At 59.4% G+C, this 4,959-nt stretch overlaps 1 long non-coding RNA gene across 2 annotated transcripts; it reads right to left on the bottom strand.

The window, feature by feature from the left end:
• Positions 1–1,055: 1,055 nt before the first annotated feature.
• On the bottom strand, positions 1,056–4,194 carry LOC309646724. Of its 2 annotated transcripts, XR_014255563.1 has the most exons (3): positions 3,759–4,194; positions 1,758–1,849; positions 1,056–1,319 (listed from the first exon to the last, which is right to left on the bottom strand). It is a non-coding gene; the product is annotated as an uncharacterized lncRNA (long non-coding RNA). The 2 variants fall into 2 exon arrangements; XR_014255562.1 differs by having other exon boundaries at positions 1,056–1,849.
• Positions 4,195–4,959: the final 765 nt, after the last annotated feature.

Genomic DNA, 4,959 nt, shown 5'->3' with positions numbered 1-4,959 from the left:
CAAGGTACTGTGTCGGGGCAAAGCAGAGAAGGGGATGAGAGGCCACATTTAAGGAGCACCGGCTAAGTGCAAGCAGCGGAGTATCACCCCGTCCGACGGGAAGGGAAACCGAGGTCAGAGATGATGGCGCAAGAGCAATGATAACAGCGACAGGGCAGGGCATTCAACCTCCAGCCGGGCTGCACAGACTAACTCGGGCCCGAGGTTCAGCATGGCACAGGCTGGCCAGTGCCCCAGCCTCCCCAGGCCAGGTGTTCTAAGGGCATTAACTCCCTCCAGCGGCCGGTCCCCCGCAGGGCCAGAGCCTGCCGCCCCTCCTCCCGGACATCACCCCCCCACACACACACCCAGTGCAGGCACCTCTGATGCCGTCAATAGGTAGAACTGAATTTACAGTGAGGGAGGCAAGCCACCTCTGGGTCCTGGAGACGGGCCATTCATCTTGTTTGACTGTTCTTGAACGTCAACAATAAACGCCAAGATGAACGATGAATAAAAGTCTTCCCAGAAATAACGGGAGATCAGCTCTCCCTGGAAGGGTGAGTCTCCTGGGGTTTGGAGGAAAGGGCCTCGGAGGAGCAGGGGTATTTTGGTGGTGGGAGTTCTCAGCTCAAGCACCCCTAGGGCAAGACAAGCCCCTCCCCAGTCCAGGTCACGGGGATCCTGGGAAGAGCCATGAGGAGTTGTGTGTAGACCAGCAGGGAAAGATACCAGCTATTGTGTACTGAGTGCCGCCTGTGTACTAAGACTAAATTCTTCGTGTATGTCTAATCATCACAATAACCAGTGAGCTTGGAATCTCGGATTTTTAGTCTTCATTTTCAGATAAGGAATCTGAGCCTCAGAGACATTGAGTGACATGTCCAGGCCACAGACCAGGATTCAACAGAACTGGGTTTGAATCCAAGTCTTTCTGTCTCTGAAGTTTGTTCTTTTAACCACAGTAATGTCACTACCACAAGGATTATCCAAGCAGTAATAGTGATGTGGGAATAAAGTGCTGTGGGAACACATGTGTATCAGTTAGCTACTGCTGTGTAACAACGATCCCAAAATTTAGTGGTTTAAAACAATAATCATTTATTTTTTCACAATCCTGTGAGTTGGTCATCTGAACAGGACTCAGCCAGGTGGTTCATCTCTGCACCACTGATGCTGTCTGGCTTCAGGTGTGCATTTACCATCAGCTGGCCTCACTCCCATGTCTGGCATCCGGCTGGCTGTCCAAAGGGATATTAGAGGTAACTGATCCGTGTGTTCTTAATCAGCCAGTAGGCTAGCCCAGCTCATTCATGTGGTCATCCCTGGGTGCCCAAGAGCTGCAAGGTAGGGCACATCCCAAAGCTTAAACACTTTTCAAGCGTCTTTTTTGTCACATGTGCTACTGTACGATCAGCTAAAGCAGGCCAAAGAGCCAAAACCATCAAGGGGTGGGAAACTGGCTCTGCCTCTTGATGGGAAGAGTTGCAAGGTCACTTTGCAAAGGGACAGGGACACAGGAGGGGAGGAACTCTATGGCCATTTGTGGCCTGTCACAACAGAGAAGGCAGCAATTAGCTTTACCCAGGAGGCTCTGGGAAGGTTTCCCAAAGGTGGGGATATTTGAACTGGACAGACCTAAAGGAGGAGTAGCATTAGCATTTACTGGCAGAGCGGGGGAGGGCAGGAACCCTGGCCAGCCCTGGTTTTAAACCTCACACAAAACAAAGTCACATGGCATGGGTCGCTATTCACAATAGAATTGTGAGATGCACAACCTGAGCGACTGTATGTGGCAGTCCTGCACGAGGTCACCAAGACGCTGTTGATGGCACAAACATCTGCCAGTGTGCTAATCCAGCATCTAGTCCTGAAAGAGAAATAGGGTGTCTCCCCCACTTTCACCCAGCCCCGAAACCAAACAGAAGCCTTTCTGGCCGTGTGGCTGTCAGACCATTTTCCCCTCCGATGGATGGTTCACGTTTCCCACCGGGTTTGCTCACACTCCACAGATTGGAGTTAGCCATTAAGATCCACACAGGCAGCCCCAGCTCCAGCACTTAATCTTATCTATGGCTTTAGAAAGATCCCCTTGGGGTGCTGGATGGGTCAGCCACCTGGCCACCTGTGTCCCCAGGCAATCGGCTGCCAACTGCAAAGGGCAGGCAGATTTTCCTCCTGGCGTCCCTCGAGGGCATCCCTCTCCCCTCCCATCATCACGGCAGCTGCAGGCACCGGGCTGAGCGACCAGCAGGTTCCCGGCTCCTCCCCTCGCTCCAGTCCAGCTTGCTCAGGACGACAGGTTCCTAGACCAACACCTCCACTGGCCCTTCCCATGATGCCACGGCCCCACTGCCCACAGCTGGAACACAGCCCCTCAGTTGGCCCTGCCATCTCATCTGAAAAGGGTCAGGGTCAGGGAAGAAGCTGGGCCTCAAGTCAAGGTCACAAAACCTCAGAGAAGAAAGGGCCTAGGGCAAAGTCCAGGATGTGCCCATGTTGCAGATGACAAAACTGAGGCCAGAGAGCCGAGGGGATTTCTCGAAGCCTCAGAGGAATGGGGCAGAGCTGGGGCTCCAGAGCCTCTGCTCTAAGCTGGCCAATTCTAAGCCACTTCCTCAGCATGTCTGCTCCAGGCAGCCCTCCCTGATTTGTCCATCCATTCTCAGTGCCCACCTGTGGAGCTGTCCACCCTCAGCCTGCAGGCAGGCCCATCTCCCCTCTCTAGTATCAGTGTCCTTATCTGTAAAACGGGTACAACACCGCCCCTGCTGGCCCCATTGGTTGATGTGAGAACCCCCGCGAATGAGGTGACAGATGCAAAAGCCCTCTGTGAAGCGGAAAGGGCGGCTCCCCGGGACTGGTACAGTGATGGTGAGGACAATACAGATGATGGTTCTGGAAGGTTAAGCCAGGCCGCTCTACACCTGGAGGACAGAGCTGGGCATGGTTCTGGAAGGTTAAGCCAGGCCGCTCTACACCTGGAGGACAGAGCTGGGCATGGTTCTGGAAGGTTAAGCCAGGCCCCTCTACACCTGGAGGACAGAGCTGGGCGCAGGTGTGATGGAACACACCTGGGTTCACACGGCTCCTGACGCACCCCGCCCCGTGAGACGGGCCCCCGCCCCTCCTCCCTCCTCGCTCCCTGCACTCACCACTGTCTGAGAAGTCCTTGTTCTTTGTTTGCTGTGTCCGTCCTCCACCCCACTCACCTGTTTATCCTGCTCACCACATGGTGCCCTCCCCAGTTCCCAGGTCAGTGCCCAACGCACGGGATTTGATGGATAAAGACGGCTCTGGGCCCTCGGGCAGCTGGCGGGTGAGGCCAGGCCATCAGCGGGAGGGGCCCCTCGCTGCTCCAGGCTCCCTGCTGGGAGCGACTGGCTGGGTGCCGTGAAGGCGCAGGACATGGAGGCGGGGCTGTTCACCGGCGAGGAACCAGGACAGAGCACCCCGAGGAAGTGACCCTGGCGCCAGCTCTCACGGGCCGGCCAGCGTCGGCAGGGGAGAGAGGCAGTGCTGTGGCAGAGGGATCAGTGTGGGTGAAGGCCTCGGGGCCTGGGCAGCCGGGCGCATCTCCTGGGCTGCAGAGGAGAGGACCGGGCCTCCAGAGGGGACACGGCCTTCTCCCTAGAGGTCCTGGTCCCGGAGGTGCAGCTGAGGCCGCAGTGACCAGCGGTGACCAGCGCTCGGCCAGGGCCACACAGAGGAGGAGGCTTTCCAGGGCAAGGCACACCCAGCAGAGCCCTGGGAGGCATCCCCGCAGGCTGGGGACTCACCGAGAAGGCAGGACCTGTCCCCAGCCTCCAGGGCCAGTGCAGAGGGCCACATGCCCCAGCAGAGGTGTCCCGCGGAGGATGCAGAGACCCCCTGCCTCACCCGCAGCCCGAGCAGCAGGTGTGGCTGACCAGGAAGCGGCCGGGAGGCAGGTGAGGCCTGGGCCGTCATCTCAGCGCCCCCTTCCCTGAGGCCCCTTCCTGCCGGAGAGCCCAGAGCCAAGTCCTTTCCACTCGGACCAACGCCAGCACAGAGCCGAACCCCAGGCTGTAAGGCAGGGGCTGCCAAGACCACCTCCAGGGGCCAGAGCCCCGCCCAGCACCTGCACCTGGCCCGGGGCGGGGGGCGCCGCCCACCAGCCTCCCCATCGGGGCCCTGCCTCTCCGCCAGCATCTACGGGGTGCTGCTCCATGAGGTGTCCGCTGGCACACTGCACAGCTGGGGGTGTCCGCTGGCACACTGCACAGCTGGGGGTCCCCCGGTGCTGGACTCCAGGCTGACTGGGGAGGAAGATGGGGAGGGACCGCCCTGCCCCTCAGAATCAGAGCGTGAGGGGAAACCCGGCCCCGACTCCCGGTCCCCAACACAGCCCTCTTCCTTGAAGCCTGTAGGACTGCAGTGCAGATCATCCCTGGGGCCCCCAGAACTTAGGCCTGGGGGGGAAGGGGGGCAGATAACCCAAAGGCTGGAGGAGGGAGAGGAGGCCCACGGGAGAGGCCGGGTTGGGGTGTCACATGGGAGTCTGGGTGACAGCTGGTGGGGTGAGGGGTGGGATCAGCCCTGGTCCAGCACGTGGGCCGTGGACTGAGGGCCAGGGCTGCTGGTAGGACAGAGAGCCAGATCCCGAGGCCATTTTCCTGGCCTCCCTCCCTCCCTCCCCGCTGGGGCAGGAGGACAAAGAAGCCAGCGCGTTAAGCACCCCTCTGGAGCCCCTAGATCCTGCCTGCAAGTCTGTGCCAACTCCTGCAGCCTGGCTAATGTCACTGCCAGCGCGCCTGGCTGGCCCCGGGGAGCGCTCAGCAGTGACACTCAGATGTTAAGTGAGCCCCAGGCCCGCCTCCTTCCAGATGTCACTTTCTGGATGGAGCACTGAGCCGCCGCTGCCCGCCCCCCCGCAGTGATGCAGGCTGCCCCAGAACCCACCCCCAAGCTCCCCTTCCCGGCCCCGAGTTCCACCACTCACTCGGGCAATGCAGGGCTTCA

Source organism: Balaenoptera physalus (genome assembly GCF_965194825.1).
Source record: "Balaenoptera physalus genome assembly, chromosome: 17".
NCBI lineage: Eukaryota > Metazoa > Chordata > Mammalia > Artiodactyla > Balaenopteridae > Balaenoptera > Balaenoptera physalus.
Note: the sequence above shows the minus strand (reverse complement) of the source record. Positions and strands in the feature narration are given on the sequence as shown.